Genomic DNA, 11,877 nt, shown 5'->3' on the forward strand with positions numbered 1-11,877 from the left:
CGTTGGTGTTTTGGTGTTAAGGATCAGCTGATCTGGGAAGGTGACCGTCCGATGCTAGTCTCCGGTAGTCTTCCAGTTTCCCATTTTCTTCGACGTTCTTTTTTCATATGAACGATATATAAAAACTAATTAAAGGTGACTTAAATCCACTGACGTTAGTTTAAAAAAGAGACAGATAAAATGACGATTACCTAAACAACGAAAAAGGGACGAGAACAAGACGAAAATTATAATAGTGATATTAATAAGATCATTTGTTAGTTTTTGATATTAATTTGTTTTTTGCTTAACTCCACTTCCCTTGTTCGGGCTCGTGACGTCACAAACTGAACATTTTGGGGAGATGTTGTTGACTTTTTAAAATTAATTTTATTTTGTGTAATTAACAGATTTTAATAATATTTGGGAGTTACTCTTCATCATCATCATCATCATCGTCGTCGTCGTCGTCGTCGTCGTCATCCTCATCATCCTCGTCGTCATCACCATCATCATCCTCATCATCATCTTCATCATCATCGCCATCATCATCATCCTCATCATCATCATCACCATCATCATCTTCATCATCATCACCATCGTCATCATCATCATCTTCATCGTCATCATCCTCATCATCTTCATCGTCGTCGTCCCCGTCCCCGTCGTCGTCGTCGTCGTCATCATCCTCGTCCCCGTCGTCGTCATCATCATCATCATCGTCGTCGTCATCATCATCATCATCAATGTCGTCGTCCTCATCATCATCATCACTGTAGAGAATGCGGACAAGATAAATAATTCTGAAGATGAAGTGTTGTGCCTCTCTTTCTGTCTACCCACTACTCCGTCGACCCGCGATTTTACTCTTCCGCTCTCTGTCTATCACTCTGCCTATGCCTCTCTGCCTATCATTTCATTTATCTGTATATCAATCATTCTGTTTCTTCTGGCTGTTATTCTGTTCATCTCACTATCTACCTATCACTTCATTCTCTGTTTTCTAGTATCCTTAGCATTTATTTGTAAACATACATACCTATTATCTACATCTATTTATTTGTGTGTGTGTGTGTGTGTGTGTGTGTGTGTGTGTGTGTGTGTGTGTGTGTGTGTGTGTGTGTGTCTGTGTCGGTGTATGTATGTTTATGTTTATGATTTTCTACCTATATATCTAACTATATACTTCCAACACATTAGAATTACACACGAATATTCCCTATTCATATATGTGGAACATTTCATATATAATTAATCAATAAGCATGAAATTAATTGAACACCCCAGACAGCCAACCTAATTTACTGAAATATTCGAATGACTAAGTAAAGGCTAAATGAAGAAAATGTTGTTTGTTAGTATTATCATAAGACTTCATCTACGTAATACAGCTAACTTCACTGACCTTCAAAACATTACATTCAACAACCCAAAAATTCGAAAAGTTTTCGGCAAAAATTTTGACCATGATTGTAGCACACCAAGTAAAGCATAACTATTATAATGCTGCAGCCAATACTAGAGCCAATGACAGTGGCTCTAGTATTAGTGGTATTAGTATTAACCTAACCTAACCTACAACCAATCAACAGTTAATTTTAATTTATTGATTGATTATCAAATTAGCTATGGTTAGAACCACTATTCAACCTAAACTATCATCTAGGAATGATACTAACTAATTACCAACTAGCTACGACTAGAAATTAGACAAGACTAGAAACCTACCAACTAATTAAGACCATGAAACCTACTTATTAACTAAAATAGAAACCAATTAGTTTGATAAAACTAGAAATATACGGATTACCCAAGACTAGAAACCCCAGCTGGAGCTTAGTCAACGTAACTAATTAGCATACATGAAACACTAATTATGAGCGCCAAATTTAAAAAATAAGTGAAATACTGCCAATGCCTAAATAACAATCAAGAATATCTCCTCACCGCAAATACTATGTATTTAATCAACTTAAATTGCGACCCCGATCAAAGTATACTCACTCGTCATCATCATCATCAAAGATGTCCCAGGCCGAGGTGCGTGCGAACAGCACCATCATGGCCATCAGTAAAGACAACAACGCCCTGGAAAAAAAGACATAAATAAATAACAAGAAGGTATGATAAACAAAGAAATATATAATAGCAAGTAGACCTTAAAAACTGAAATGTAAAAGAGCAAAAAAGAAAGGGGTGAGAACAAGTGGTATAAAAAAAAGCAAGTGAACATAAAAAAATAAACTGACAAGGGCAAGTGCATGTAAAAATTGACAAAAGTATGGATAAGAAATAATAATAATACGATAATAAGCACACTGAGAAAAGGGATATGCATACTGATATAAATAAGAAATTTGCACTAAATTGGGAAAGAGTAAATTGCTCGATAATTGTAAGAATAATAAACTAACAATATAAATGTAAAGAAAAAACAACAACAAGATATTGAAGCAGGGAATGTAAAGAAAAAACAAGTCAGTTAAGCAAGAAAGTAAATTCGTAAATTAGTGAGTACTTTCATCTTGGCGACGGCAGGTGGCATTTGTTTGGACGGTGAAAACAACTGCACTAAATATACATTAAAAAAAAAAGAGGAAGGAATGTGTGGACTCAGGATTTAATGTGACTATAAAAGTGACCCTGTTCTTTGTTCTCCGTGGAAATAAATTTCACCCCTGATTAATTGACTTTTTTTTTTTGTTTTATTTTTGTTTTTGCTTTTTTAGAATTACAAGAAAAAAATCACTACCTTGTGTTTGTGGCAAGAAAATTTAAGCAGAAAGACCAGAAAATAATATGAAATATAAGAATAGATAAAAGATCATTTATCGTTTTTTTTTCCAAGATGACCAGAATTTTTTTTTTTTTTTCATAATATACTATACGACTTATTACTGTATCATAAAAAAAATACTAAAACTGTAATTAGAATGGCATTGATAAAAAGGACAGCATTGCTATATACGGAGACACTTACTTCGAGTTTGAATAATACTAAAACGCATGTATTTTGTATAAATGTGATTTTCTTGATATTATAAATATTCTGTTGAAATTATCTTACATCGTATACATCGTACGCACACTTTCACATCATTTTCATTTTTTTCTTTCCTTCTTAGAATGTAGAGAAGACATATAGTTAAAATACCGCCTTTAAAACTGCGCATTTCCGCCTTCAGTTGAAAATAAACGAAGGGCGCGACACATCAAAGAACGAATTCATGTCATATGAAATCTTCCAGCCTTTGAGTTTATTCGTGCTTAATAGTTTAATCTTAAAAAAGTCATTGCGCAGTTGTATATTTTCGTGATTTAGAGGAAATTAGATATAAAATATTAATTCTATGGCATTCGGGGTTGTCATTTTTTTACGTATTCGGCTGCCATCTTTGAATATTAAAGATTGAGGATATATTTGCTATCTTAGAGATCGAGAGAACAAAAAAACAAAAAACGAACAAATGTTAAATGCCTTTTTTAGCGATATCTATAAGGCCTATAATCTGTTTCATGCGAAAATCTGGTATCACGATGACTTCGTCCGACGCAGAAGTTAACTTTAATAGAGGGTGAATCGCATACCCGTGTTCAGTGCCAATCCCTTAGTGTCCTTGTCCGATACCAGTTCCGCAGTCCCAGCGTTCAGTGCCAATACCACAGTGCAGAGTTTAATGCCAATACTTTAGTGCCTCTGTTCCGTGCCAATCCCACAAACCCAGGTTTAAGACAATATCAATGTCATGTTCAGTGGCAGTCCCCGAGTGTCCATTCCCAGTACCAATTCCTCAGTGCCCATGTTCTTTGCAAGTTCCAGTGCTCGTGTTCAGTACCCAGTATCATATCATCTGGCCCTTTAATGTATCTTTTCCAAGCATAAAGGGACTTGTCGACGCTAAGTTGGTCTCGTGCTTGGACACAGGTGGCTAGAGTGAACTGGGCTAAATATGGTTGCTCTTCAGGGTTCCACTCTCGCAATTTTATTTTAGCCCGCGCTCCTCCCCCCCCCCCCCTCTCTCTCTCTCTCTCTCTCTCTCTCTCTCTCTCTCTCTCTCTCTATCTCTATCTCGCTCTCCCTCTCTCTCTCTTCTTCCCTCCCTCCCTCCCTCCCTCCCTCCCTCTCTTCCTTCCTTCCTTCCTTCCTTCCTTCCTCCCTCCCTCCCTCCTTTTCTCTTTCTCTTACTCTTCTCCTCTTCCTCTCTCTCTCTCTCTCTCTCTCTCTCTCTCTCTCTCTCTCTCTCTCTCTCTCTCTCTCTCTCTGCACAAACACACGCACAACTGATACCACTTTCTTTTTCTCGCTGTCAGAATGAACGAAAAGTACTCTTTCATCCCCAACCAACAACACCTCATCTCGTTTATACTACAAACATTTTTTGTTTTACACGCTCACGAATTACGAGAACAAACACACCCGCAGCGGTAATGACCCACTGATCCTTAAAAAAAATAAAAGTAAAAAATCTTGGCGTGTGGACCCTTAACAGCCACTTTAAAGTCCTCTTGACGGCTGTCAATTGCGCACTTTCCTGGCAGGCGAACAATCGTGCCAGGGAATCTTCCCCTCCCCTCCCCCCCCTACCGGGAAACACATCAGATGTCAAGTTATCTTTGGACGATGCGGAAGAAGAAGAAGGAGAGAGAGAGAGAGAGAGGGGGGGAGAAAAGGAAAGAAAAAAACAGAGAGAGAGGGACTAGCGGGGCATTCATTGTTTATCTTGGCCAAGCATCCTGGGCGCCGCGAACCGCGCAGTTGCAAAACAGGGCCACGCCACACACGCGAGCAAACGCACGGGAATGCAGAGGGTATCGGCATGGGGCCACACGTGATTTAAATGATATAATATACATACATAAGGACGGTGTGTATATATACTCATACATACATACATTCACACACATATATGTAAATGCGTGTGTATATATGTATATATATATATGTTTACATATCTATATCTATATATATATGAATATATATGTATATATACACATATATGAATATACATATATATGTATATATGTGTATGTATATATATACACACACCTATACCTACACACACACACACACACACACATACATACTTGTGTGTGTGTGTGTGTCGTGTGACTGTGTCAAGATATTTTCCCTTGTTTTCATACAATGACAAACAACTACAAAATCATTACCCCTCTCTCATCATTGAACATTGAGAGAGAGAGAGAGAGAGTTAATCAACATTCGACAGGAGCGAATTAATCATGTCTGTCAGTGATATGAGTCAGCGTTTGTTGTCGTAAAAGAAGTGACATGTTGCATGCTGGTGTTCGGGAACCACTGTGAAGCTAAACCGATTTATTTTCACTGCGCGGAGTTTCCGTCTGTCAGAGTTGGCGGCTACAGATTCGGGCCTCCTGACGCATCCAGGTTTGGAGACGTAAATAAACATATTGAATCTAAGTTATTGATAGGATGCCAAAGCTTTGGTTAAGAAATGCCCACTATTTTTTTATTACCACGTGAGATGTCTTTGTTAGATTGGAATAATTCTTCTTTTTTAACTAAAACTTGTTTTTATAACAGAAATAAAATAAAGCAAGTGCGTATATTCAGAATATTTTCTTCTCGTTGAAATGCCGAAAAAATCGCGCCCTTCCTAATTTTGACTGAAATAATTTTAAGCTCCCTATTTAAAAACAAAACTCAAAAAAAGAAATGTCCATCAGTGCGTTTCTATTTTAACTCGCCCACGCATTCGGACACGGACCACACCTTCGTCTTGGTAATTAGCCAACCCAAAACAAAAATAGTAAATAAATGACGAAGAGTGACACTTTTTTCCCCTTTTTATCGGGTTAGAGGGAGGGATGGAGGGGAAGCACTTTCTTGAAAAGATAGCTTATCTTAGCTACTTGCATGTGCGGCCTCCGTGGGGATGATGAGCAGACTCGAAGATACCTGAGGCTATTGACGAAGGCCTTTGGCGTCGTGGCTATATTAAGGAATTTGTCTCGTATAAAAACGTGATATTTTACATGATTCTCCTTTCTTTTGGATTTATTGTGTTAAACTATTAAATTTCCAGTGTAGGAAGTTTTGATATATGATAAATTTTTATCTATAGAAATTTCGTCTGTGCAGAAATCATGTATTTTTTCACAATATATTTAACAAATCTTTCTGACGCATTAAATCAAAAGCTACGTTCAAAAACTATTAACTTCCAGAGAAGACATTTCTTATATACGAGAGGTAATGAGATGGTGTTTATTCCCTCTTCGTGAATTCGCAGGATATGATATTCATCATATCAACATTAATCTAATTTTCGTACGTTTGCATAACTGCGAAAAGTGTCATTAGCATCATCATAATTACTATCATCACGAACCATCTACCTTGATCAATCACCACTACAACTATTTCCCCAACAGTTACTCATAATCAATCCCCGTCCATCATCTACCCATCATCATCAATTCACCATCATACATTCACCATAACCATCACCATCATAACTTACCACCACCATCAACCAGCCACCACCACCACCTTCGCCTCATCACCATCACAGACCCATCCTTGCTTAGTGTGAATGACCCTTAATGCTGGCACGACTCCATACAGCGAGAGAGACACACCGGGGAAAAGTCGTTACACAGAATGACCCGGTGATCAAGGGAGATACTGTGGCCAAGATAGGGCAAAGTAAATAGGCGAAAAGAATGGGGAGAAGAGAGTATGGGGAGACTGGCGTGGGTGGTTTGAGGAGGGGTGTGGAGGGTAGGGAGGAAGGAGGGAAGTAGAGGGAGGGAGGGAGGGAGAGAGAGAGAGAGAGAGAGAGGGAGAGGGAGAGGGAGAGAGGAGAGAGAGAGAGAGAGAGAGAGAGAGAGAGAGAGAGAGAGAGAGAGAGAGAGAGAGAGAGAGCCATATAGACAGATAGACAGAGACATAGACAGAAAGACAGAAAGACAGGGACAGAGAGAGAGAGGAGAGACAGAGAGAGAGGGAGAGAGAGGAGAGAGAGGGAGAGAGAGAGAGAGAGAGAGAGAGAGAGAGAGAGAGAGAGAGAGAGAGAGAGAGAGAGAGAGAGAGAGAGAGAGACAGAGAGAGAGAGGGAGAGGGAGAGGGAGAGGGAGAGAGAGAGAGAGAGAGAGAGAGAGAGAGAGAGAGAGAGAGAGAGAGAGAGAGAGAGAGAGAGAGAAACAGAGAGAGAGAGGGAGAGGAGAGAACAGAGAGAGAGAGAGAGAGAAACAGAGAGAGAGAGAGAGAGAGAGAGAGAGAGAGAGAGAGAGAGAGAGAGAGAGAGAGAGAGAGAGAGAGAGAGAGAGAGAGAGATAAACAGAGAGAGAGAGAGAGAGAGAGAGAGAGAGAGAGAGAGAGAGAGAGAGAGAGAGAGAGAGAGAGATAGAGAGAGATAGAGAGAGAGAGAGACAGAGAGACAGAGAGACAGAGAGACAAAGACAGCAAGACAGAAAGACAAAAAGACAAAAAGACAGGGACAGGGACAGGGACAGGGACAGTGACAGAGACAGAGAAAGAGAGAGAGGGGGGGGGGGGGTAAAGTGGAATTGTGAAAAGACAAAATGGCAAAAAATAATTCGGACTGAACATTAATCAAGGGTCAATTTTCCTATCGAGAAATAATCATAATGAGTAAATTTAAATGCAAATTTTATTTTTGTTTTGTCTTTCATTCTGATTATAATTATTACGTGTTGATGGGACATGCATCTGCCCCGTAGATTTCACAACATCAAAACTTTGATTAAGATCTGAATGACAGTGAACGATCCAATTCCCGTGTGTGGAGTGACATTAGCGAGCTAATAGTAATTACTTTCATATCTATTTTATATAGTAATAGCAACAATTCCTAAAGGAATAATAATGACCATAGATATATTTCTATAAAATTAATTCACGTTACGTCACCGGTGGCTATTATATTCTAGCAACAACAAACGTAAAATAAATAAACTTCAAAAATGAAAAGCTGCGAAAAAGCAATAATAACAACTGCACAGACAACAACTACAACAACAACAACAACAACAACAATAATAATAATAACAGATCATAAAGCACACTGTCCCATAACTAATAGAGCGAATAAACCTCGTAACTGACGTAGCCCCTTCCCGCGCGATCAACAAGAGGTGCCATGGCTTCCCGCTTTGAACATCCGGGAAACTTGTATCATGTATGATTTACAGCTATGATGTATCACTTTGTTCAGTTATTAATCGGTGTATGTGGTTTATTTTGTTTGTTTATGCATCTAATTGTGTTTGTTTGTTTGTTTTGTTTCATATGTCTCTGTATATGAGAGTTGGGGAGGTTATGTTGTGTCTATTTTCAAACGAGTGGATTGTGTATTTATCTTTGCAAAACGTAATTTTTATTTTTTGTTTTTGCAAAACGTAATTGTTTTAATATATTTTTGCAAAACGTAAATTTTTATGTATTTTTGCAAAACGTAATTTTTTTTATATATTTTGCGAAGCGTAAATTCTACAGTATTAATCATTTGTTAACATAATACTTGCTCTTCGCGATTACAGGTAAATTTATGTAAAAAATAATTTTCGCAGAACATAATAAATTCATTAATCAACCATAATTTAAACATGATAGATGAATATGCATAAATATACATATACAAATATATATACAAAAAACAAGGACCACTTCCTTTGTTCTTAATTACTTTATCCACGTCAAAATAAACAGCGCGAGCGAGGCGGCAGAAGTGAAGCCGCGGCGGTTTCCGAGAATAACTTTGGCTGCGCACACGATCCGCGTGAGCACATTCTTTTGTTTTTCGTAAGCGATTTCTGCTTCAGTAAATAAGAACGGGTATACTTGAATTATATTGCGTTTTCTATCGGATGTGGATAGATCGTGAGGTGATATCAAAGGGAAAATCGTAAAATTAGAGGTAATCTTAAAATTAATTATCGGCTCTAACCTTCAAATAATATTTCTACCATTCGTTCGCTCGTCAGTATGTAGCATAATTCCGATAACAAAGACGTCATACTTTTTATCTCTCTTCATGATGGCCAAATATGGTAATCGTCAAAGAGGCCGAGACGTTATCCGTCTTCGGCTTCCTCTCCCTCAGGGCGATGGAAAGCGAAGGCGCAATTCCTCTCACAGATCATTTCGAACAGAAAACGAGATGAAACTACGCCCTTCTAAAATGTTTCCGAATAAAACATAAATATCAACTAACTATAGAAGCTTGAGGAGTATTGAACGCGACGGCAGTAAACACAAGATAATTTGTTCCAATTAAAATGAAAATGTCAAACGTCACTAATTAAACTAATCTCCAGCCGTCGCCGCACCCTATAACGCATCGTTTTCAATTTAAGTTTTGTCTTTTGTCGCACTGTTCTTTCCCTTCCGTATTCATCGTTAAACACACTGTAAGATTTCTTTTCTCTCGATTTTTGTATTTAAAAATTTGATCGTCACTCGCAGTCACTTCGGCCAAGAACATAGAAAACGGATCTGAGGTTTGTGTGAGTGAGGGGGGACTGATCTGTCTTCGAAGAGCAACTTACTTATTCCTCATGGTTGCGACTCTTCTCGGAGACTGGCAGAGACCAACTGGTGATGCGAGCGGCCCTGCTTAGCTCACCGGCCCGCTGGAGGCACTCTTGGCATCCGGCGCCACCAGGTGCTCGCCACGAGATTATTTTAATCTTTCCGATGTTTTTCGTCTCTTTTTTCAGATTGTTTGATATGTACATATTCCTTCGATCATCAACGGTCACGCCCGCCAAGAGAGTGGTGATGTTGAACGTAATGTAAAGTGTCACCTGGGGTCCTTATGAATCATAAACATAGCGTAACGAATCGACGCTAAAATAGATAAAATGGGTAATCATTTCGTGTCATTAATTATCTCGCAGAACGAACGAGGACCGCGGTAGTAAGATGTTGGCAAGAGGTTGTTCGAGGATTCCAAAGCGGTAGTTTGCTCCGCCCACTGCACGCTGAGAGGAAGCGGGACCTAACTACACGCAAAGGAGTAAAGGATACGCAACACTCTCATCATCTAACAGAAGAACGACGATTTGAGAAAGAAAAAACAACATTCTAACTCGTGACTGACCCTCCATAAGCAGTTTCCTGGCAGATGAGAGGACGGTAACACGGGCCCTGCAATGAGCGTGACAATGCAGGACATCACCCCTGTAAGAAGCGTAACAGGTGCATATATTCGACAGTACCCACAGGAGGGAAACTGTAAATAGAATTTCAAGCAAAAAGGGGAAAAACACTATCAGTGCACATTAATTAGTGAAAACAAAAGCTTGCAACACTCACTGCCAAGAAAGAGTTTCAGCGGGAAAGCTAAAAATGCAGAGAGAGAGAGAGAGAGAGAGAGAAAAAAAAAAAAGAAAGGGAGGAAACGGAGGTAGAAAAAGAGGGGGAAACAGAGGGAGAGACATGTTGGCGAAAAGAAAAAAAGAAACTGACCATGTGTGCGAGATAAATATAGATAAAAAGAAACAGGAAGCAGTCTGGAAGTTAGAGACACGGGGCATTAGTTATTTCACGAAAAATATTATGCATTCCATTATTGACAATTAATCACAGATGAACGTTATAAAAATACGGTAAGCAAACACTAGTATTTAACGAGGAAAGACAGAGAAAGAGAGAGATAAAGAGGGGGAAAGAAAGAAAGAGAGAGGAGGTGGAGCAGATTGACAGAACCATAGAGATATAAGAGAGTGAAAAAGGAGTAGACACACACAAATATATACACATATATACATATACATATATACATATATACATATACATATATATATGAATATATATGTATTCAACGAGAGCTCTTCATAATTCTTTAAAAGGAAAAAGGAAGAAGGACGATAACCATATCTCAGTGATAATCATTTCCGATCCGGATATTATCAGTAGTGAGGGCACTCACTCACAAACTTGAACTCGAGCTAAAATTTTGAAAACACCATTGTCTACATTTATCACTTAAGTGAGCTTAAGACCACGAACTTCTAAGTACAACAGAGTCAACGGCACCTGGGCGATACATCTTAAGAAAGAGTGAGATATCGCTTGGGATGAACACAATAAAAACAGCGCAGAGAGAGAGAGAGAGGGAGAGATGACTGCAAAAAGAAATGGCTCGACACGTGCTCTGGCTTCTCTAAAATTCTCGCATCCATGTCGACAAAGTGCGCCGGATCCCGCCCGGGAAGGCAAGCGGCGGCCGTTCGAGTGCCCTGTAACCTGACTCTTCAGCCTGGTGCCTTCGCATCGGCAGCGGCACCAGGCTTGGGGGGGGGGGGGGGGTTGTTTGTCTGTCTGTTTTCGTGCATCTCTATTTTCCTTTCTCACTCTCTCTCTCTCTCTCTCTCTCTCTCTCTCTCTTCTCTCTCTCCCCCAAGCCTGACCACTGTGGGGTCCCTGCGCTTCTCCTTCTCCCCATCATCCTCCATTGCTTCCTTGCGCTTCCTGCCCTTGATGACACTGACAACTCTCCCCCCTCCCTCTTCGACCTCCTGTTTGGTGATGTGCGTGAAGTCTTCTGACAGGTACTTCTTCCTTCCAAGCTTGTAAGGAAGTAGTAGTAGACTAATTTTGAATGACATTCTTCGTGAGTGTGTGACTGAATATGTGTGTATACTCATATACATATATATACATATATATATATAAATATATATATATACATTTATATTTATATATAATCACATACAGTATGCGTATATATATATATATATATATATATATATATGTATGTATGTATATGTGTATATGTATATGTATATGCATATGTGTGTGTATATATATATATATATATATATATATATATATATATATATATATATATATGCTGTATATATATATATGTGTGTTCGTGCGTGCGTATG

General features: G+C 38.9%; 1 long non-coding RNA gene across 1 annotated transcript; it reads right to left on the minus strand.

Annotated features, from left to right (window-relative positions):
• Nucleotides 1-718: 718 nt before the first annotated feature.
• LOC125042572 lies at nucleotides 719-9,675 on the minus strand. Its single transcript, XR_007116360.1, has 3 exons — nucleotides 9,532-9,675; nucleotides 1,984-2,067; nucleotides 719-752 (listed from the first exon to the last, which is right to left on the minus strand). It is a non-coding gene; the product is annotated as an uncharacterized LOC125042572 (long non-coding RNA).
• Between the last annotated feature and the right edge of the window lie 2,202 nt (nucleotides 9,676-11,877).

Source organism: Penaeus chinensis, chromosome 32 (genome assembly GCF_019202785.1).
Source record: "Penaeus chinensis breed Huanghai No. 1 chromosome 32, ASM1920278v2, whole genome shotgun sequence".
NCBI classification, from domain to species: domain Eukaryota; kingdom Metazoa; phylum Arthropoda; class Malacostraca; order Decapoda; family Penaeidae; genus Penaeus; species Penaeus chinensis.